Genomic DNA, 24,023 nt, shown 5'->3' with positions numbered 1-24,023 from the left:
TGGAATTGGTTGGAAGGTTATTCTGAGATTTGAGGCTATCACAGGAAAAGCCAATTGGTTGGGTAGATTCATAGGTTCTTGCTGGTAAATCCTAAAATGACTAATAATCGGTGTCTTGGGCCACTTCCAGAGAACACGAATGGAAGTCAAGAGCTTCACATGCAGCTAAAGAATGGTCCAAACGACATGGAGAAGATCTTGCTTCCCCATTCTGTACAACTTGATCTTGGCATTACATAAAAGAGCTTCTACATTTTGTAGGATAATTGGTTTTCTCGTTTCTCCTTAACAGTTTTTAACAAGGAAGGAAGAGGACTTATATGTGAGGTTTTTGTGACGGGGGTAAATGGCAAGACAGTTAAACTAGAGGCAATTTGCAGAAGGGAGAGGAGCCTGAAAGTACCCCATTGCATGTGGTAAATGTTTGAGAATGTGTGTTCGAAGAGAAGGTTAGAGAATACTGTCAAAATACCCCCACTAAAATATGAGTCTTACCAGACTTGAGTCAAAGGGGTGACAAGTTGAATCGAAGCTTCTGAGTCTATCAATCAGGGTATCTGGGATTGTGTGACCTCCACCCTTTGACCTTCCACTTGGGGGAAATTGTTATGTGGGAGCCGGAGAAGACTTAGGTTTTAGACCACGTCTAGAAGGCCTCTGGCCGAGTCTTGCTTTGCAGAGAAAGGAGACAGGAACAGTTAGGCCTTATCTCCAAAGAGAAGACGTGGATTTGGTGATGGAAACTTTTATCAGCATTGAGGAATCTACAAGACCTGCTATGTCATGGAAGGTGACAATACAAGAATAGAGATCTTCAAAGTCATGGAGTTTCCAGAAGTGTGAGCAAAGGCAACAAGTTTTTTTCTTTTTCTTACTCCCCTCCACACCAAAATTAATCCTGAATTCCAAACTTTTTAATCTTTTCACCACACCTGTTATATAATTTAAGAGCGTACTGGCAATTATTTGATTTAGTGCCTTTACATTTCCGTCAGAAAGAGTTGAGTTTCCCTATCCACAGAAGTACAGAAGGCTGTATATGTTACAAATTTTACTTGCTCATTTGTGTTTCACAGATGGCGGCTTAAAAAAATATATATATCCTACTCTTTTTTTTTTTTTTTACTCTTTTTAGTAATTTAATCTTGCTCTATTTTTTTTTCTATGACTGATGACCAGGGAAGAAAATCTTCCAGTCATATATGGGGTACAAGGATCTCCACTAACATACAAAAGAGCAATGAGAATGGGAAAGAAAAATGGGAAGATGCTAAAATAAACATTGACAAGCATGTCATCTAAAATTAAAGCTAGAACACAACTGGAAGTGCGCAGAAAATCCACTTCACGGGAAAATATCTGGTCCCCTCCCCCTCAAAGAGCCTGAAGTTTAATGTGCACAAAAGGAAAATTCTGAGGCTGGACTAATTCCAGCAAAGTTTGAGAGCCCTGTGAGATTTCCATAGCTCCCCATGTTGTTCAAATCTCAGAAAATAGGCTCTTATAATAAAAACAGGCACAGACTCTTAACTATAACACTGCTAGCAGGCATTGCTATAACAGCAAGACAATCTAGTGATAATGGGTGAGTAGGAAGAAAATTAAGAGTAGGAAGAAAATTAAGTAGTTTGTTGAGATACAAAAAAACCTAAGCCAGAACATATTTGGCCTCATGTTCAACTTCAAATGTAAAGTTGGTTCATTAGTGTAATTTAAACTTTTCATAAGCTTTTCAATGATAAATTCCATTAATACATTGGAAATGCCAGCTGTTAAGAATAGCCTGTGACTGTGAGGAAGGAGTGCTAAAAAAGTGGTTTGGATTATGATCCCCTCCTTCCTCCTCTAAAAAAAAAAAACTAGCTCGGCAAAATGAGCGTATGATGGGTTTTTACCTTTCCCATCTACAATAAATGTCCTCATTCCATTCCATTCAGCCTGAGCCTTAGGGCAAGCCAGGGTTCGCAGCCATTTACTACAATAATAGCAAGACAATTTAGCAGTAATGGATAAGTAGGGAACAAATTAAGCCGTTTGCTGAGATACAGAAATGAAGCCAGAAAATATTTGGCCTCACGTTAGGCTTCAAATTCATAGTCAATTCATTAGTGTAATTTAGTCTTTGCATAAGCCTTTGAGTGATAAATTCTGCTAATACATTTGAAATGCCAGCTGTAAGAATAACTCATTGAGTGTTGAGTAAAATTAAAAGATGGGCAAGAATAAATCCTTCATTTTCATCTCATATGGGAAGATTTATGAAGGCCTTTGAGAAGAAGCATCTGTCTGCTAGTTGTAAATTGAGAGTATTAAGGGAAAACATTGGAATATTTTGGTTACACTAGCGAGAGGAATGTATTAACTCAAATGCTTTTGAGATCTTTCCCTTTGGGGTTGAAGATTACTCTTGATGAAGAACATGTGAACTTTTAGAAAGCATCCCTTGCCTGGGAACAGAGGCCACAGTACAAACAATATTAAACGGTTGGTGTTTCTGGGAGTGGTTTCTAAGAAACATAGTTATGTGTGGGATGTTGCTGACTTTTTTTTTTTTTTTTTATGAATATAGTTTTTCTCTGTGCTTCTGAGTGTTCTCTTTCAACCCCATAGAGGATCCAAACTGGAGGATGTGGAACTGGGTATGGGGAATGCAAGCAATCAGCATTTGACTTATTTAGGGGAAAAAAAAAAATCAATTCATTTCACAAATTAGTCTCTCTTGCTTTTGTCTTTAAATTGGATACCTTCATAATGAAAGAAATTCTCACTCCAGAAAAAAAGATTGTTATTATCATGTGCCATCGAGTTGATTCTGACTCATAGCAACCCTATGGGACAGAGTGGAAATGCCCCACAGGGTTTCCAAGGAGATCCCGGTGGATTCAAACTGCTGAACTTTTGGTTAGTAGTCTGAACTCTTAGCCACTGTGTCACCAGGGCTCCTCCCTTCCCATTAAAAAAAAAAAAAAAAAAAAATTAGGGTTGCCCAATTTAGCAAATAAAAACATAGGGCACCAAGTTAGGCTCTACTTTCAAATAAATGACAATATATTTTTAGTGTAAGTATACCTCATGCAATGTATGGGACATAGTATACTAAAAATATAGTTCATTATTTTGTAAAATTCAAATTTTACTGAGTATCCTGTATTTTGTCGGTAATTCTATTCTCCTTGAGACAGAAGTGTGGGTTGTCTACCAAATAGTTACTCCTACCCAGGAAGGTGTCTGTCTGGTCTCTCTTTGGGCGTCTTTGTTTACCTGGGTGCTCCTTAAGATACTCTGGACAGCCTGACAATGATTTATGATAGGGGCTTTGGGCCATGAAGCATCTCTGAAGAGGCTGGAGACTAAAGGTATCAGTTCCATCTCTGGAGGGGCTAGACAGCAAAGGTCAGCAATACAAGCAGTTAATGATGTACACAATCAAGCCCCAGGAAGAACACCAAGGCTGGGTGAGCTTCCATGGTTGGCAATACTGTACACAATATTGCCAACCATGGCACATTGTCACACATCATTGCTAGGAGAAGTTAATGCTGTCCATGACTGCATGGGAAGACTATAACTGGAAGCCCCATGTTTAGTACCTTCCTAGACTTTGCTTCGTATGTCTCTCCCCTTGGTGAGATATTTGAGCTAGAGGCAATTTTCAGACCTCTATCTTCTTGAACTGTGAGAAAACAAATTTCTGTTTTTTACAGCCACCCACTTTTGGTATTTCTGTTTTGGCAGACAATGTAAAAGCTTTCATCTGCCACACAGGATCATTAATTTTACCTGTTGTAATAAGTTTAAACCTAGTACTGTTCCTAGCACAGTAGACACTCAATCAGTTGATGGCAGCTGTAATTATGATTATTGCCAACTCTTCCTTGGAAATAGCTCTAAGGCAGAGTCTTCTCAGTGTTGCTTAGAGGACAGAAAAAAAAATACAAAGAGTAATGAATCACAGAGAATGCAGGGATTGAGCATTTTAGCATAAATGGTGCTCAGGGTTCTTTCTGGGAAAAAGAGAGAAAGCCTTGGATATTTCTGGCTGTGCCTGGCCCAGGTGTGTTGAAGCTTGGAGTCTGTACAAAGCCTGGCCCCATTTGCTGTTGCTAGTTGCTGCTGAGTTGATTCTGACTCATGGCAACCCCATGTGTGCAGAGTAAAACTGTGCTCCATAGGGTTTTCAATGGCTGTGACCTTTCAGAAGCAGATTCCCAGGCCTGTCTTTCTGGATGGGTTTGAACTGCCAACCTTTTGGTTAGTAGTCAAGCTCCTTTTATGAATCCCCAGTTACAAAGGCCAGTGTTAACTAGGTGACATTTTGAAACTGTCCTGTCTCCTTGCTTTCTGTCCCCCTTCTACTTATTTCTCTCCTCATAGAAATAGAAGCTTTTAGAAAACCATTGGAGGGTTGCATATCATCTTCGGACAACTGAAGGGAGGGAGAAGCAGGCTTTGACTATGGCCTAAGAGGGGAGTTGTTGTAGTTGTTAGGTGCCATCGAGTTGGTTCCTACTCATTGTGACCCTATGCACTACAGAATGAAACACTGCTCAGTTTTGTGCCATCCACACAATTGTCACTATGCTTGAACCGATCGTTGTAGCTACTGTGTCTATCCATCTCATTGAGGGTCTTTCTCTTTTTCACTGACCTTCTACTTTGCCAAGCATGATGTTCTTCTCCAGAGACTGATCCCTCCTGATAACATGTCCAAAGTATGTGAGACATAGTCTTGCCATCCTTGTTTCTAAGGCACATTCTGGTTGTACCTATCCCAAGACAGATTTGTTCGCTCTTTTCTCAGTCCATGGTATATTCAATATTCAATTCTTCACCTACACCACAATTCAAAGGTGTCAATTCTTTGATCTTCCTTATTCATTGTCCAGTTTTTACATGCATGCAAGGTAATTTACAACACCGTGGCTTGAGTCAGGCGCACTTTAGTCCTCAAGGTAACATCCTTGCTTGTCATCCCTTTAAAGAGGTCTTTTGCCAATGATTTGCCCAGTGCAATGTGTCTTTTGATTTCTTGACTGATGCTTCCATGGCTGTTGATTGTGGATCCAAGTAAAATAAAATCCTTGACAACCTCAATCTTTTCTCTGTTTATCATGATGCTGCTTATTGGCCCAGTTGTGAGGATTTTTGTTTTCTTTACGTTGAGGTGTAATCCATACTGAAGGCTGTGGTCTTTGATCTTCATGAGTAAGTGCTTCAAGTCCTCTTCACTTTCAGCAAGCAAGGTTGTGTCATCTGCATAATGCAGGTTGTTAATGAGTCTTCCTCCAATTCTGATGCCCCATTCTCCTTCATATAGTCTAACTTCTTGGATTATTTGCTCAGCATACAGATCGAATAGGTATGATGAAAGGATACAACCCTGACGCACCCCTTTCCTGACTTCAAACCATGCAGTATCCCCTTGTTTTGTTTGAACAACTGCATCTAGATCCATGTACAGATCCTTCATGAGCACAATTAAGAGTTCTGGAATTCCCATTCTCTGAATGCTATCCATAATTTGTTATGATCCACACAGTCAAATGCCTTAGCATAACCAATAAAACACAGGTAAACATCTTTCTGGTATTCTCTGCTTTCAGCCAGGACCCATCTGACATCAGCAATGACATCCCCAGTTCCACGTCCTCTTTTAAATCTGGCTTGAATATCTGGCAGTTCCCTGTTGATATACTGCTGCAGCTGCTTTTTCTTGCATGTGATATTAATGATATTATTCAAAAATTTCAGCATTCAGTTGGATCACCTTTCTTGGGAATAGGCATAAGTATGAATCACTTCCAGTCAGTTGGCCAGGTAGCTGTCTTCTAAATTTGTTGGCAAGTGAGTGCTTCCAGTGCTGCATCCATTTGTTGAAACATCTCAATTGAGTGTTTTCACACTAACCAAGCCCCCACGGTACAACAAACTGGCAGATGCATGGGGGTAAGAAGGGAGAGTCTGATTCAAAACCATGAATAGTGGAGGTGGAAGAAGAAAGAGGCAGGGCATCTCTGAAGCAAATGAACAAGGAAACAGGGATGCAGAGGCTGCTTAGGCTTGAGCAGAGTCTTTTGAGATTTACGTGGGCTGGAGACTCCAAAGATTCTCACTGTCGAGTGTCATTAAACAGGAGTATCAAGTGATGAGGAGGAGGGATGGTTGGGGGAATCTAGAATGTTCTGCTGTCATCATCATTCCTGCCCCAGGATGAGAAATGACATGAGCATCCTAAATAGAATCTAGAAATCCTTTCTCCCGTATCACCAGCAATAATATACACTGGTTATATTCTATACAGTTTCTGTTACAGATTGAATTATATCCCCCTGAAATATGTTGGAATTCTAACCCCTGTACCTGTAAATATGACAGTTTGGAAATAATTTTCTTTTGTTATGTTAATGGCCATACCAGTGTAGGGTGGATCCTAAATCTAATCACTTCTGAGTTATAAAAAGACCAGAATAAACACAGAGAGGCATACACAAGGGGAAGGGAAAGACGTGAAAGAAGTGGGAATTTAACCACTACTTGTAAGACTTTCTGTGGGGAAAATATTTTCTTGCTTTTCCATTTCCTCATTTCCCCACTAATCAAGAAACAAATTTCTGATATGCAACCTGTGTCCAGAAAAATGATGGTTAATGCTGCCTACACGGGCAGAGAAAGATGCCTGGTGTCTACTCTGTTTTGTTTCAGGCACAAAAGCAACTAAGACCTTGGAAACAGATCAAAGAGGGCTCTAGAGGAATGCTGCACAGAATAGCCAATTGACCCTGGGAACACAATGTGTCCCAGGAATATTCCTGCTTTAAGCTGGACAGGATCTTGAAGCATGTCTGCACACAATTCTCACCTTTGTGTTTCTCTTATTCATACTCTCCCCCTTTGCTCTAAAAGCGCCCCTCTTCCCTGCATGCGCACATTCACAACCCATCAATTCTGTTTCTAGGGAAAAATCCACCCTTTTTATAAAGCCATCTGTATTTTTTTCATCTCTGAATTCCTACGGAAAATTGGAACCTACACTACAGGATAGAATTTTTTATTTCATTCTTGTACAAAATGTATATCAATATTTCATGCATCTGAATATTATTTTTCCAGGGGTATTGTCTAGTTTTTGCGGGCAAGGGCAGTCTTATGCTTCTGTACCTCAATCCCAAGAACTGAGAATGTTCTTGCAGATGTGTTGTTTGCTCACAAGTTTACAGATAGCAATGACTGCCACCTGGTTAATCCTTAAATTACCGTCACCAACGTCATCCTTGCACGCAACACGACTGTCACTGCCCCATATCACCACTGCCACTAGAAATTGTGTATAGCAGTTCAGAGTTTACTAAGTGTTATCACACTTTGTGTTTTATTTTACATTCACGACCACTCCATAGGTTGAACCAAATCAGTTGCCATTGAGTTGACTCTGACTCGTGGCAATCCCACGTGTATCAGAGTTGAACTGTGCTCCACAGGGTTTTCAATGGCTAATTGATTGCCAGTCCTTTCTTCAGAAGTTCCTCTGGGTAGGCTCGACCCAACCTTTTGGTTAGCAGCTGAGCACATTAACTATTTGTACCACCTAGGGTCTCAACCTATAAGGTGCAGATGTTATTTATTATCCTATTTTACAGGTGATAAAATGGAGGATCAAAAGGACCAGGTGGCTTTCCTATGTGGGGAGTTGCAAGTCAAATTTTTTTTAGTGCTCTGTGAATGCACATCCCCATATATGAGTGAGCATAAAACTATGGGACTGTTTTCAAATAAACACTTAAGAGTGTTGCTCTGATTATGTAATAAGCTTTCCCAATTTTTAGGGGCATAAAATGGAACTTTTTTTTTTTTTTTTTTGTAATGCTCCCAATTCTATCAGTCAGGAATCGGGGCAGGGGAGAGTGGGGAGGGCTTATCTTTTGCCATGATGCCTGGTACTCATCTGGGCAGGTCACTTGCCTCGGTCCTACATCTAGGGTCTTGGTCCTTTTCCACTTGTCATTTGTTGGGGTTGGAATGTCTAACTTAGTCCTTTTACTTTCATGTGATTGGCACCTAGGAGTTGATGACTGGTCAACATAGCTATTTCTCCATTTGGCCTTTCCATGTGTCTGGCTTGGGCTTCCTCCCAGCATGGAAGTCTTTAGGTAGTCTAACTTCTTACATGGTGGCTGTCTCCCCAAGAGGGGCAAGTGCAAGTCCCAAGATGAAGTTGCCTGGCTTCTCATGACCTAGTCGCAAGGTCATGCAGGGTAACTTCCACCACATTCGGTTGGCTACACATAGCCAGAGCAGTGTGCGAGGGACTACACAAGTCATGAACACTGGGTGGTATGGGTCATCAAGGAGCCATCTTTGGACATTGGCTACCACACTAACTTTAATTAAAATTTTGTCACAAATAATATATGTGAAGGCAGTCTCGGTGCCTTTTCTCAAAATGTTCCTGCGAAGAAAAAAATGTCAAAAAAAGCAACCAGACCTCTTTCTTTTCGTAACTGTGTAAGTTAGAAAGTCGGTAGTTTATACCTGCAATTGCCCTTTTTCATCACTAGGTGGTGGGCATCAATTAACAGGGCAAAAAGCTATGTTTTTATTTGGTCCTTCATAGGGCTGTCCGCCAGGCGCTCCTTGGAAACTCTATGGGGCAGTTCTACTCTGTCCTATAGGGTCGCTATGAGTCGGAATCGACTCGGCGGCACTGGGTTTGGGTAGGGCTCTTCAGGAACTGCAGCATAGACAGGTTAAGGTAGTGAAGCAGCACCAGCGTCCATGTGCCTAAATTTTCCTTCTTTCTTAAGTAAAGTGTTTTTATATAAATTAATAAAAACTAAAACTAGAACACTAAACCCATGCCCTTGAGTCAATGCCCACTCACAGCAACCCCATAGGACAGAGTAGAACCGACCCATAGGGTTTCCATGGAGCGGCTGTTGGATTTGAACTGCCAACCTGTTGGTTAGCAGCTGAGCTTTTAACCACTATGCCACAATAAAAACTAAGACACAGCAAATGAAACAATTTGAATTTCTTCCCTTGAAAGTTTTGTATTTGATTTTTTAAATTATACTGTGATATCCACTGCAGTTTTCTTTTTCATAAATTAAAGTGAGTTTTTGAGGAGGTGATTTGGAATTCTATTAAAATGGATGCCTTTCATCAGTTTACTACAAGCATTTACTGAACATGTACTGTGCCAGGTGTTGAATGTATCAGCGAGCAAGTCCGGCATGTCTCTGCCCTCACAAAACCTTATACTCTAATGAGAAGAATAAAATACTCAATTAAAATATGTTGTTGTTGTTATTGTGTGCCCTGGAGTCTATTCCGACTAATAGTGAATCTACAGGACAGAGTAGAATTACCTCAAGGCTTTAATCTTTATGGAAGTGGATCTCCAGGTCTTTTTTCCCATGGAGCAGCTGGTGGGTTTAAACCCCTGACCTTTCAGTTAGCAGCTGAGTTCTTCAACCACTGCTCCACCAGGGATCCTTAATTAAAATATGGTGTCGTGTATTTTACAATTGGGGAAATACAGGGAGATATCGGAGCACATAGAAAGGATGTGAAGCCCAGGTTCAGATGGCTTTAGAAAATATATAATACCCATCACTGAGAACCGCACCACTTGTGAGGAGTCATTTTTGGAGCTGATCTTGCCCTTTGCAACCAGACCAGGTATCTTTTTTCCAAAAACACATTCCTAGTTTTCTGACTTTTGAAACTGGCTCAAAAATGACTTCCATGATCTTAAAAATAATAATATATTGGAATGACAGTTCCTTGTTTAGATTTGTTAACACTTTTGCTTTAAAGCCACACCTGAGCCACTATAGCTGGCTGGCATTAAATAGTTGGTATTCAAGCCCAAAACACCAAACCCATTGCCATCAAGTAGATTCTGACTCATGACAAGCTCATGTGTTACAGAGTAGAACTGCTCCACAGGGTTTTCTTGGCTATAATCTTTATGGAAGCAGATCAAGCCTTTCTTCCCCAGAGACACTGGGTGGGTTCAAACCACCAATCTTTCGGTTAGTAGCCAAGAGCAAATCTTTTGTGTCACCCAGAGACCTAGCTGGTATGTAAATAGCTACTAATTCCTTCATGATTTACTCCTCCTTTCCCCACCCCAGACTAAACGTGGACACTGTCTTTAGAAGTACTGCTGAATTTAAAGCAGTTCATTTCGGATCTTCTATTATTTCTTGAATTTCTTTGGTTACGATTCTCTAAATAAGGGAAGATGACTTTATCCAGTCCCTACAAAACTATCTAGGTACAGCCAAATTCTTCATTACTTTTCTGAAATGAGTTATAAAGTTAAATGTTACAGTAACTCACTCTCCTTAACAATGTCTTTCCAAAGGTCTTTAGCAGAATTTTATAAATTCTAAAAAAAAAAAAAAATGCTGGGGAAATCTGCTCACAAAATTTTCCTGCATTTTGCATTTAATATTTTTTTTATAGTATCTTTCTTTCAAGCCCTTGTTCAAAGACAAAAAGAAATGATGAGAAGAGTCGCAGGTTCTGGAAGCTCTCCCTTTATCTTCATAGAAAGTGAAGCTTCATTGAAGAAGAGAAGGCAAAGATCTAAGGCTCTGTGTGTTCACAGGGCACCCAACCAGGCCAGGTGAGACAGAAAGCAGAGTGAGGAACAGAGTTCTGAAGACTCACTGCAAGGTCAAAGAAGAATACAAAGCTTTTGGCTTAAACAATGTCGTCCCTACCTTTGGGTTTGCAGGCTTATGCTGGAAATTGATTGTAATACAGGATTCTCTGACACTTCTCTCCTTTTCCAGCAATGCTACAAGGCCTGATTCTTGGGGAGGAGGCAGGATAGGAAAATGCAGAGTTCCCCTAAATTTCTCTCCCCTCCCCTGGGCCCCCAGGGTGCTGATTAATAACTGGCTCCTCGCTTGTATGCCAGCTGCATTTGCTCAGGGTGCTTCCAAAGACTTCACCCACCTCACAGTAGCTTCCCGGGAAAGCAGCCTTCACTCTGCCTCACTGAAGGATTGTTTAGCCTCACAAAACACACCAGATGCCCCCTTCTCAGTAGGCTATTTAATTAGCCCCAATTGATTTACCAAGCAAAGCAGCCATTGCGAATTTGTTGGATTTACATTTTGGCCCTAGGTAATCTGCCCACCTCTGGGTATTTTGAAAAATTTCACCCCAGTTCCACTCTCAGTTTTCACAGTAAAGAGAATACAGAAATGACTCATTTCTTCAGGTACCCCAGCAGCACTGTTCGACCATCTGTGTGTGTAAATTGAACTATCTACTGGAGAGATGAGGAGACCTGAGAGGGATCCTTTCAGAGCAGGGTGTGCACAGAATCCTGTGTGTGGACTATTCCTCTGTAATGTTCCATAACCTGAGGTTACAGCACCTCTGAGAATGCTCCTTAAAAGGTGGACTTCCATATAAGAAGGCTCTCCCTGAATCTGGAGTACCTAGGTGGTGCAAATGTTAACATAAAAAAAAAAAAAAAATTTTTTTTTTTTTTTTCTACTCAGCTGCTAATCAAAATGTTGGTGGTTCCAGTCCACCCAGAGTCACCTCAGAAGAAAGACCTGGTGACCTATTTCCAACATATCAGCAGTTAAAAACCCTGTGGAGCAGTTTTACTCTGAGACCCGTGGGTCACAATTGACACGAAAGCAACTGGTTGGTTTATCTCATTGTGGTCCATACCATAGACTGTATTCCAAGCAAAAATGGGGAAATTTTTGTCCGTGGATGAGTATCCACCTTAAATTTAATTTTACCTGGCTTTTGGTAATTGATACTCCCCTTCTATTGTTGAGGAAAACCAATAATAATAGCAGTGGTAATTAGCAATAATATTCAAGGTTACCTAGGTAGGCTGAACTCTAAAAAGGGTTTTCTCTCCCCCATCCTGCATTACGATTCTTTTCAAATTCATATACAATAGAAACTTATTAACTACCTCTCTGTACTGGAAATTATCTCACTTAATATTTATAATTACTCTGCGAAGTAGATATTATGCACTTCCGTAATACCTAATGCAGTAACTAGCACAAAGTAGGCTCTCAATAAATACTTGGTGAGTGAAGAAATGCTAAATCAATAAGCTCGGATAGGCTTAGATATAGTTAAGCGACTTGTTCATAATCACAGAACTAGTAAGCTGAGGAGCTGGTATTTAGGGTTAAAAAAAGATTGGGTAAGGTATTACAACCCTGATTTAAGCCAGGTTTCTCTTTCAAACTTGTGAGTTCTTGTGATATATATCAGTGGCTTCCAACCTTTATAAATGGGGGGTGGCGGGGGCTATGTGTCTCCTCACAGATTGTATTTATCAGTGAAAGCCAGTCCTGAGGAGGTATCCTGTTACATATACAAAATTCATTAGCAAGTGGGTGCAATAACAGCTACAGAATCGTTGCTTGGATGCTCAGTGGGATCCCCACCCCTTGTCCTGTTAGACATCTGACAAGCACCTTATTTGTAAGGTGTAACCCCAGGTAAAAACCCGTTGTCGTCAAGTCCATTCTGACTCATAGCAACCGTATAGGACAGAGCAGAACGGCCCCATAGGGTTTCCAAGGTGTGACTGGTGAATTCAAACTGCTGACTTTAACCACTCTTAAAAACTGCACCACCAGGTAAGTACAGCATATACTCTGACAGCAGGATGATTAATCTGTTGGTTGGATCAATGAATGGAATCTTCTACTAAGAGGGGGAACACAGATCTCTAGAAGTCCCAGGTCGAGGGGCAGCTCCCAAGGTATGAAGCTGCTGCCTGCAGCTGCCTGTTATTTATTCATGAATGGATGGAGATGACTGCACAGATCTTCCAGGACAACCTCTCCTAAACCGTTCAGACCCTGGATAGTGTAAGACTCAGTTGTTTACATAATAGCTGCCTTCCTTTGCCCAAGCATATGGGGTTATTTTTCTTCTAGGACCTGCTGAAGTCATTGAGCTGAAGCCACTTCCCAAATATGGCCACCCCTGAAAAAACCCAGAGCAAGATGCCAACCACCACTAGCTCTGGACTTCTAGCTGGGAGTCTCCAGAGGGCGCTCTCCTTTCTGACACAACTGCTGAAAGTGGCTGTTTTTTGGACTGAAACTCTCCTGTCAACATCATCTCCTTTGTTATTATTCCTGGTTCACCCAGGAAGGGAGTAGATGGAACTACCAGGGTCTCCAAACTCCTCCTCTTCCTCTCTTGGCATTCATCCTTTTGAGAACTGGTCCTGCCAGTGAAACCCTGAGGGCAAACCACCTCCTTCTACTTTTCTCTACTCAAGATATTGAGGCAGCTGATTTGTACCCTCTATGCAAGAAACACAGCCTTCAAAGAGAGGCCTAGCTCAGAGTCTCAACTCTAGTTTTCTAACTTTCAGCCTGTGGGAAGGAGAACATTGCCAGCATTCCCCACTGAAACACATGATGTCCTGTTTCCTAAGCACAAATCTGTTCCAACAACTTTTAAGTGCCTACCATGAGTTGGGCTCTGTGTGCAAGCTAGTACTTGGAACACTGTGCTGAAAAAGAATTTCACAGTTGGTGCCTTCAAGAAACTTGAGTTTGTTAGGATGCTTGACATAACTCAAGAAAATTCAAGTGCATTGAGTGTTGCAAAGAAGAGCAGGGTATTAGGAATTTAACCACACCCTAGAACTTTAAGATCTTTAATTCCCTAGAGTTGGAGCCTTGGGAAAATGTCCTTAATTCATGTCATTTACTCCTTAAAATGTCCTTAATTCATGACATTTACTCCTTCTTCCAGATGCATATGACTCCAGGATATATGGCTCTGTTTTTCTCCCACATGGTAGGCACTATTCATCACAGTCTGTAGTTACACTAGAACTGGATTGGGTCTCGGAACTTTCTGAAACTAGTTCACATACAAATTAGACTTGCAAATGACAACTTGTAAAGGTAAAACCCAGTGTGACCTGACTGTACCAGATAGATAATATATCACACTCTTATAGGTTAATGGTAGAATGATAATAATGTAAAACCAGGAACATGAAGCTAGCTTGTGTTTGCTTTATTATCTATAAGTCCCTCATTTTGTTTTGCAAAGTTGATATATGGCATATAAGCTACACCATTTAACCAAAATGTTAGTTTCTCCCTGTTTTGTCCTCCAAAGTACATAGCTGTAAAACACCAGGAGGGGAAACAAAGCATAATGGAAAGGACTGGGGCTTTGGAGTTGGGGAACTTTTAGCTGTACCCACTTAGTAGTTGTGTATCTTTGAGCCTTTGTAATGGAGAATAAAATTAATTTCTACTTTGTGAATTAGTGCAGACTCCAAAAGCTATTGTATGGAAAGCCCCAACAAGCTGTCTGCCCTACACAAGGAGCCTGCTAGCCATGCACCGCCTGTTCTTGCTACCTACCCATTGCCGTTGAGTCGAATCCGACTCATGGCAACCCTACAGGACAGAGTGAAACTGCCGATAGGGTTTCCAAAGAGAGGCTGATGGATTCAAACTACTGATCTTTTGGTTAGCAGCCAAATGCTTAACCACTGTGCCACCGGGGTCTGTTCTTGCTACCAGATGGCCATATAGCATGTTCCTGTAAACCACCAGTTCTTGTTTGGTAAGGATATTTTTCGCTTTTCCACAGAAGAAACTCAAGAACGTATTTGAAGATTTCTGAGCATATGAGAGCTTGTATCTACCAAGCTATCCATCTTTGCTGGGTAGAGCAGGGAACATAACTCACTGGAGGCCACGGCTGGCAAGCCACTCATGAATTCTCCAAATTTTTATGCAGATAAATGCCATGACAGATTAGTTATTAAATATAAAATACTCTGTGCTATATAAATCTTGATTTTCCATTGTTCTCCCCTGGGCTGAGCCTACTTGTGAAATGGGTTTGGAAAATTAAAGGCTGGGAAAGGGTAAGCTTAGAGGCTGGCATGCGGCATTGTAAGAGGGTGATTTGTGAGTTAGCGAGTGGGTTAAAGCAGAGGAGGCAGCACATGGAGATCCGGGACACTTACTACCAGGAAATGGATATATATCAGGAAGGCCAGAGGTGTCTGGAAATTTGCGGAAAGCCAGACTTTCCAAAGTGTTCTCTAGCCTGGGGAAGTCACTATCATCAGCTAATAGCTTCAACAATCATGGTGCTAGCATTTCAAAAGTGATTTTGGGGATTGCTGGTTTTTTATTAATTATCACTCTTTCTGTTCCAATCAGGTGACAGAAAAAAACTAAAACCAGGATAAAAAAAAAAAAAGTAAGGGTAAATTATTGGTTTGAGTAACTGAAACATTGAAGACTGGATCCAGATGCCCAAACTAAGTCATCAGCCTTCTGTCTCTCCAGTTGTTACCTCTGCTTTTTCCTTTGAGTTGGCCAATAAAGTGGCAAATATGGCCACTAATAGTTCTAGGATTACTTCCCTCTGAATTAGAAACACAGGCAGAAAAAGAGTTCCATCCTCTTGACTTCCCCAGCAAATATTCTGGAGCTTATTCTAGTTAGTTGTACTGGAGGCATGTGCTCACACTTTAATGAATATCTTTAGCCAAGGACAGGTCTTAGCATCCATTCCTAGAGCAAAGGTAGGTTCAATTTCAGTTGGAGCACATGGTTTGGCCATAGCGAAAGGGTGGTTGAAGGAGGATATACCAAAAACAAACAAACAAATCCACTGCCACTGTGTAATTTCGGACCGTTACTGACCCTATAGGACAGAGTAGAACTGTCCCATAGGGTTTCCAAGGAGCAACTGGTGGATTCGAACTGCTGACATTTTTGGTTAACAGCCTGAGTTCTTAACCACTGCACTACCAGGGCCCTGCAGGAAGATATAGGTTCTCTTAATAAGAGGGGCGACTGAACAGGTAAAAGCAAGACATGTCTATCTTAGAGATATGATTGCCTTTTGGCCACGTGAAGAGAGGGGAAAAAATTAGGATAATTCAAGTTCTCCATGACTCCATGATATGTTCTTCTTTCACTGGAACCCTTCCACAGATACTTTCTGAGTACCTACTGTGTTCCAGACACAGTGTTGAGTGATGGAGATACAGATGAATAAGGATACTGTCCCTGACTCTCAAGAGCTCTAGATGTTTCCTCAGGTTTCGATCAATCCAGAAAAAGGTAGTATTGGCTTGGGATCGTTTGGTGTAAACTTGAGATTTTTACATGCCTGGGGAAATGTAGCAAATGACTGGAAAGAAATTCCTGCATGTAGGCACTTCCTGGCTTCACAGGAATTTTCCAGCTTTCTTTAGGCGGGAGGAGTTGTTAACCATAAAACCATAGCCTCCGAAATCCTGACACTTTAGGCTGTAGTGCAAGCTCCTAATTGCAAGATAATTGAAATAGTTTCTGCTACATACAAGCTAACAGTCGCCATTATTGCTTATGGGTTGCCAGCCCAAAATGTTCCTAAATGTGCCCTGTATAAATAGTACAAGAGAAGCCTTTTCACAGTTACACAGACAATCGACTCAATGGCAACAGGTTTGGTTTTTTGGCTTTGGTCATATTTATTATACTAAACAAATGAAACAGAATAAAATAAATTCATTCATTAGTTATATCGGTAATGTAGTGCTGTAGTAACTGAGGCAATCTTATGAGTTGCAAGTGTGAGCACAGTGCTACCAGGCACAACGTTCCTCTCTTTGTGTTATTCCTGGACAGTTTCATGGAGAAGACAGGCTTTTTTACTATTTTAATTTCATTTTGTAACCATTCATACTTAGGCTTTTATTGGCTAATTATGTCAACATTTTGTTTTTCCTTATTTTTATTTGTGCTGGATTTTATTAGAGTGACATTTGGTACTACATCAGAGATGGAGGATGGCCTGGTAGTATAAAAGACTGAGTGAGACAAACTGCACCCTTTCTAATTACAGCCAAGCTACTATCTATAGGACAGGAAGGCAAGGCACTTGACCTCTATGAGCCTCTGTTTTCTTTTCTACAAAATGAGGGGAATAGTCTAGCCAGTGCTGTCAAATAGAACTTTCTGCACTAATGACAGTATTCTATACTTGTGCTATTCAATATGGTAGCCACTAGCCACACGAGACAAGTGAACACTTGAAACATGGTGTGGCTAAGGAACTGAATTTTTAATTTTCCTTGGTTTAAATTATTTCAAATCTTAATTTAAGTAGCCACACATGGCCACTGTATTGGACTGTACAGGATGCAATCTCTATGGCCCCAGACAGCTTCCAAATTCCACGGCTTTAGAAGCAGCTTACCTGTGAGGATTGTTAACTCTGGGTATCCCCGTAAGAAAGTCCTTTTAAATGTCAAAATCCATTTTGTGTTCTCAAATGCTGAAGTTTCCATTCACCTTTCTGATTCAGCTGAAAGATGAGTAAAGGCACATGTAAACAGAAAAGCTCCCAGGGGAATGAACAGCATCTCGACAGGGCCCTTGTCAGTTGAGCATTTCAGCAGACTCCCAGAATATATTACCCTTGTGAACTACTCTCCTGCTATGGCAGCTGAAGACACATTAAGATATGGCTGGGAAACTGGAGCCTTCCTCCGAACGTTTCCAGATGCAGGCTGTTGTTTCATGCCAGTGAGGCACACATACTTGCAACCTGGCTGTGGCTGCGCCAAAAAGGGTGACATAGGGATTTAGGAATGACTGGCTAATTGAGCCAATTAAGACAGCCTCACCAGGTATGGCAGTGTCCCCAAAGCCATAGAAAGTTAAAAAGAGAGATGGAAATCACCATGTTACCTGGGATGGAGTCTGTGTAGGTAAGCCCTTGAGCTGTTTTACCTGCTGGCAGGTCTCAATTTGGATTGGTCAGTGTTTCATTCCCAAGGGTTGGTGCTTTCCCAAAATTAATACCCCTAGGACTGGTGGGTTCAGATCAGCTAGAAGAGTTGAAGGAGCTGAATTATAAATTGAGCCGTTGTTTGGATTATTTCACCTGGGAGGCAGTGAATCAAACCAGACTTTACAGAGCTTATATTTTGCTACGGGAGAAAGATGTGGCAGCCTGCTTCCATAAAGATTACAGCCTTGGAAACCCTATTGGGAAGTTCTACTCTGTCCTATAGGATGGTGTCATGGATTGAATTGTGTCCCCCCAAAATATCTGTCAACTTGGCTAAGTCATGATTCCCTTGTATGATTGTATGATAGCCTACCATTTATCATCTGATATGATTTCCCTATGTGTTGTAAATCCTGTCACAATGATGTAACAAGATGGATTAGTGGCAGTTAAATTGATGAGATCTACAAGATTAAATAGTATCTTAAGCCAATTTCTTTTGAGATGAAAAAGAGAGAAGTGAGGAGAGAGATAGGGAGGTCTCATACCACTAAGAAAGCAGCTCAAGGAGCAGAGTGCATCCTTTGGACCTGAGGTTCCTGTGCCAAGATGCTCCCAGATCAAGGGAAGACTGATGACAAGGACCTTCCTCCAGAGCTGACAGAGACAGAAAGACTTCCCCTGGAGCTGGAACCCTGAATTTGAACTTCTAGCCTACTGGACTAATAGAGAATGAACTTCTTTGTTAAAGCTGTCCACTTGTGCTATTTCTGTTATAGCAGCACTAGATGACTAACACAGGTGGCTATGAATCAGAATCAACTCGATGGCACCCCAAAACAACAACAGCATAATTTGGAAAGAGATGAGAAGAGATAGAGACTGCAAAAAAGTAAATATTTAATGTATTGGAAACCCTGGAGGCATAGAGGTTAAGTGCTACAGCTGCTAACCAAGAGGTTGGCAGTTCAAATCCACCAGGCGCTCCTTGGAAACTCTATGGGGCAGTTCTATTCAGCCCCATAGAGTTGCTATGAGTCAGAATCGACTCCACGGCAGTAGGTGGATGGTGTTGGGCAGCAAAAAAAAAATGTAAACTACTGGAGAAAGATGGAGCACAGTAAGGATGATAAGGTGTGAAGGGTTGCTATTTTATGTAATGTAGTCAGGGAGGAATTTTCTCTGAAAGAAGCCATTTGAGTAGACACTCAATGGAAGCAAGAGGCGGAGCCATGTTATTAGCAGAGGGAAAACGTGTTCCAGGAAGAACCCAGCCCAGTGCCGTCGAGTTGATTCCATGGAGGGAACCATAAATTCAAAGGCTCAGAGGCAGGAGAGTTCTTGATGAGTTTGTAGAACTGCAGTGAGACAGTGTAGCTGAAGAGGAGTGAGCAAGGAGGAAAACAGAAAAAGATGAAATCAGAGAAGTGTGTGTGTGTGTGTGTGTGTGTGTGTCAGGGATGAACATGTAGGGCCTTATAGCTCATTGCACATACTTTGGCTTTTTTTCTGCATAAGATGGGAAGCCACTGAAAGACTTTAAATATAGTAAAGGCATGACCCAACTTACTTATTAGGAGCTTCACTCTTGCTGCTGTATAGAGTCTGTAGGTGGACAAGAATGGGAGTCAGGTAGTAATGGAAGTGGCAAATGTGGTCAGAGTCTGAATATAAAAGGATTTATTGATGAGTTGGATGTGAGGCATAAGAAAAAGAGGATTCTAGAGCTGATTCTAGGATTATCACAAAAGCAATCACTTACTGCCCCACCTTTATCTATCAGAACAGAAGAAATGACAGAAGTTTGCAGAAATAAGGTACACAGACACCGGAAATATTCAACACCAATTCCAACAAGCAAGGAGCATCCATCAAGTCTAATCTTTCTGAGCCAGCAAATGGTACAGGTTTGAGAGTCCAAAAGATTGTAGTAGGATGTCTCCTCTCAACCACTTATTCCGTTGCTTAATTAAGACATTTCCCCATCCAGTGCCTCCATTTCTTCAATTTATAGGATTGTTTTAAGAATTAAATGAGGTAAGCCATAGAGTAAACATTCAGTACAGCTGTACCTGTAAAAGCTAATTTTTATTGTTGTATATCACAAATTAAACAACCTATAAAATCAGAGCAATGAGCTCATTCTCTTTTATGTTGGCATTAGTTGATGTTCATGAAAGGCTTGTGTTCCCCCCTGCCCCTGACTCTCTGGAGACTGGGAGGGTGAGGGAGGTGGGTGTGGGGAATGGCGCACACTGTGAAGACATGTAATTCTTAAATGAAACTGTTTGTTCTTCCCCTCATGCTGGTGTGGCTGCAGAGTGGGAGTTCATATCAGAGCCTATCGTAAAACAGCTTTAATAAAAATAATAGTAATAAAAAAAGATCCAGGTTAATTCCAGCTATTGACCCTGTGGGCAGCACTTATATGGGCAAAAGGGGATGCTTTTCAAGGCTGGTATTGATTTCCATGTATAAATCCCTCCTCACAGAATCCTCTCTTCATGGCAGCCAGCGGAAAAAGTAATCATATTCTTTATGATCATTCCTTCAAGTCAGACCCCAAGCCACTTGTAAAAGAAAGAGCGAGGAAGGCACCCTGCAGTGGGAAGACATCTCCTTTTAGGAGCAACGCACTAGGATAGCTCCAAACCTAAAAAGCTAAGTGCCCTGAAGACAAGGTAAGGTGGTGGTGGATGCAGATCAATTGACAGTGTGTCATGGGGAGTGGATTGTTCTGTGAACTGAAAGGAGCCTGGGACAGAAGCACCTCGCGTCTCTCACTTGGGTGCCCACTGGGGGCTCTCACTCCTGTGCTCTTTCATGACCTCCTCAATCTCGTTCTCTCTCTCCCTCCTCCTCTCTCTCTGTCACAAACACACACAACACAGTCTGTCCCGCTTCTCTCTCTACCGTGACTGTTCCACATCTCAAGGGCCTCATGTTCATGGATATGGATACCCCATCTCTTATGTCCAAATTCATTCCAATCCCCCACCCCTCAACTCACACCCAGCAAGGTGCTGACACCAGGGCACCTCTAAGGCCTGGGAATGTGCATTTCAACAGCAAGGCACACCCTTGGGAGGACACTCAGGCCCTAGAGACAGGCTTGGGGCTGTCAGGCTGGGAATTCCTTTTTTTTTTTTTTTAATTGTGCTTTAGGTGAAAGTTTATAGCTAAGTTAGTTTCTCATATAAAAATTTATACTCACAATTTTATGTGAGTTGCTATCCCTATAATGTGACAGCACACTCCCCCTTTCCACCCCAGATTTCCTGTGTCCATTCAATCAGCTCCAATCCCTTTCTGCTTTCTCATCTTGCCTCAGGACAGGAGCTACCCATTTAGTCTTGCGTATCTACTTGAACTAAGAAGCATTAGACTGGACTATAAGACATAAAATGGTACTCTTCAAGAGTACCATTTTATGTCTTATAGTCCAATCTAATCTTTGCCTGAAGGGTTGGCTTCAGGAATGGTTCTGGGTTAACAGACACAGTCTGGAGGACATGTTTTCTGGGGTCCATCTCAGTCAGACCATTAAGTCTAGCCTTTTTACGTCAATTTGAGTTCTGCATCCCACTTTTCTCCTGCTCCATCGGGAGCTGTCTGTTGTATTCCCTGTCAGGGCAGTCATTGATGGTAGCTGGGCACCATCTAGTTCTTCTGGTCTTAGGCTGATGGAGTCTCTGATTTATGTAGCCCTTTTCGTCTCTTGGGCTAATATTTTCCTTGTGTCTTTGGTGTTCTTCATTCCTTTTGCTCTAGGTGGGTTGGGATCAATTGATGCATCTTAGATGGCCATTTGCTAGCTTTTAAGACCCCAGATGCCACTCACTCAAAGTGGGATGCAGAACATTCTCTTAATAAACTTTGTTACACCAATTAACTTAGATTTCTCCAGAAACCATGGTCCCCAGATTCCAAAAGTGTTTGGTTGTATTCAGGTAACTCCTGAGCTTTTGGGTTGTACTGACTTCCTCGGCACTGTGTATTGTCCTTCCCTTCACCCAAGATAATTCTCATCTGCTATCTAGTTAGTGACCATTGGTGCTGTGGTTAAGTGCTTCACTGCTAACTGAAAGGTTGGCAGTTCAAACCCACCAGCTGCTCCAAGGGAGAAAGATGTGACAGTCTGCTATCGCAAAGATTACAGTCTTCCAAACCCTATGGGGCAATTCTACTGTTGGAGACCCTGGTGCCATAGTGGTTAAGTGCTACAGATTCTAACCAAAAAGGTCTGCAGCTGGAATTCGCCAGGCGCACCTTGGAAACTCTATGGGGCAGTTCTACTCTGTCCTATAGGGTTGCCATGAGTCGGAATCAACTTGATGTCAAAAGGTTTTGGTTTTGGTTATCTCATTTGTGAATCCCCCTCTCCCTCCCACCCCACCCTTGTAACCATCAAGGAATGTTTTCTTCTGTGTTTAAACCTTTTCTTGAGTTCTTTTTTTTTCCTTTTTTTAAATTGTGATTTGAGTGAAAGTTTACAACTCAAGTCAGTTCTTCATACAAAAACTTATATACTTATTGTTATGTGACCCTAGTTGCTCTCCCTATAATGTGAAAGCACACTCCTCCTCTCCACCCTGTAGTTCTCGTGTCCATTCAACCAGCTCCTGTCCCCCTCTGCCTTCTCATCTCACCTCCAGACAGGAGCTGCCCACGTAGTCTCATGTGTCTATTTGAGCTAAGAAGCACACTCCTCACATCCTATAGTCCAGTCTAATCTTTGAAGACTTGGCTTCAGGAATGGTTTTAGTTTTGGGCTAACAGAGAGTCCAGGGATCATGTCTTCTGGGGTCTCTTCAGTCTCAGTCAGACCATAAAGTCTGGTCCTTTTATTAGAATTTGAGATCTTTTCTCCTGCTCCATCAGGGATTCACTGTTGTGTTCCCTGTCAGGGCAGTCATTAGTGATATCTGGGCACCATCCAGTTCTTCTGGTCTCAGGCTGATGGAGTCCCTGGTTTATGTGACTCTTTTTGTATTTTGGGCTCATATTTTCCTTGTGTCTTTGGTGTTCTTCATCCTCGTTTGCTAGGTTGAGACGAATTGATGCACCTTAGATGGCTGCTTGCTAGCTTTTAAGACCCCAGGTACCATTCACCAAAGTGGAATGCAGAATGTTTTCTTAATACACTTTGTTGTGCCAATTGACCTAGATGTCCTCTGAAACCGTCGTCACCAGGCCCCTGCCCCTGCATTCTGTTCCTCGGAGTGTTTGGTTGTATTCAGGAAACTTCTTAGCTTTTGGTTTAGTCCAGTTGTGCTGACTTCCCCTGTATTGTGTGTTGTCCTTCCCACCTAAAATAATTCTGGTCTACTACTAGTTAGTGAATACCCCTCTCCCTTTCTCCCCATGCTCGTAACCATCAAAGAACGTTTTCTTCTGTGTTTAAACATTTTCTTGAGTTTTTATAATAGTGGTCTCATACAATGTTTGTCCTTTTGTGACTGACTAATTTCCCTCAGCATAGTGGCTTCGGGATTCATCCATGTTTCACAGATTCATCATTGTTCTTTATAGGTGCATAGTATTCCATTATGTGAACATACCATAATTTGTTTATCCATTCATCTGTTGATGGGCACCTTGGTTGTTTCCATCTTTTTGCTATTGTAAACAGTGCTGCAATGAACATGGGTGTGCATATATCTGTTTGTGTAAAGGCTCTTATTTCTCTAGGACATATTCCAAGAAGTGGGATTGCAAGCTCATATGATACTTCTATTTCTGACTTTTTAAGGAAGAGCCAAATCGATTTCTGAAGTGGTTGTACCATTTTACATTCCCACCAGCAGTATATAAGTGTTCCAGTCTCTCCATAACCTCTCTGACATTTATTATTTTGTGTTATTTGGATTAATGCTAGCCTTGTAGGGGTGAGATGGTATCTCAATGCAGTTTTGATTTGCCTTTCTCTAATGGCTAATTATTGTGAGCATTTCTTCATGTATCTGTTAGCCACCTGAATGTCTTCCTCGGTGAAGTGCCTGTTCATATCCTTTGCCCATTTTTTAATTGAGTTATTCGTCTTTTCGTTGTTGAGGTTTTACAGTATCTTGTAGAATTCAGAGATTAGACCCTGATGGTGTTTGTCATAGCCAAAATTTTTTTCCCAGTCTGTAAGTTGTCTTTTTACTCTTTTGGTGAACTCTTTTGATGAGCATAAGTGTTTGATTTTTAGGAGCTCCTAGTTATCTAGTTTTTCTTCTGGTGTTTGTGCATTGTTAGTA

This window comes from Elephas maximus, chromosome 9 (genome assembly GCF_024166365.1).
Source record: "Elephas maximus indicus isolate mEleMax1 chromosome 9, mEleMax1 primary haplotype, whole genome shotgun sequence".
NCBI lineage: Eukaryota > Metazoa > Chordata > Mammalia > Proboscidea > Elephantidae > Elephas > Elephas maximus.
This window is presented reverse-complemented; position numbering follows the sequence as displayed.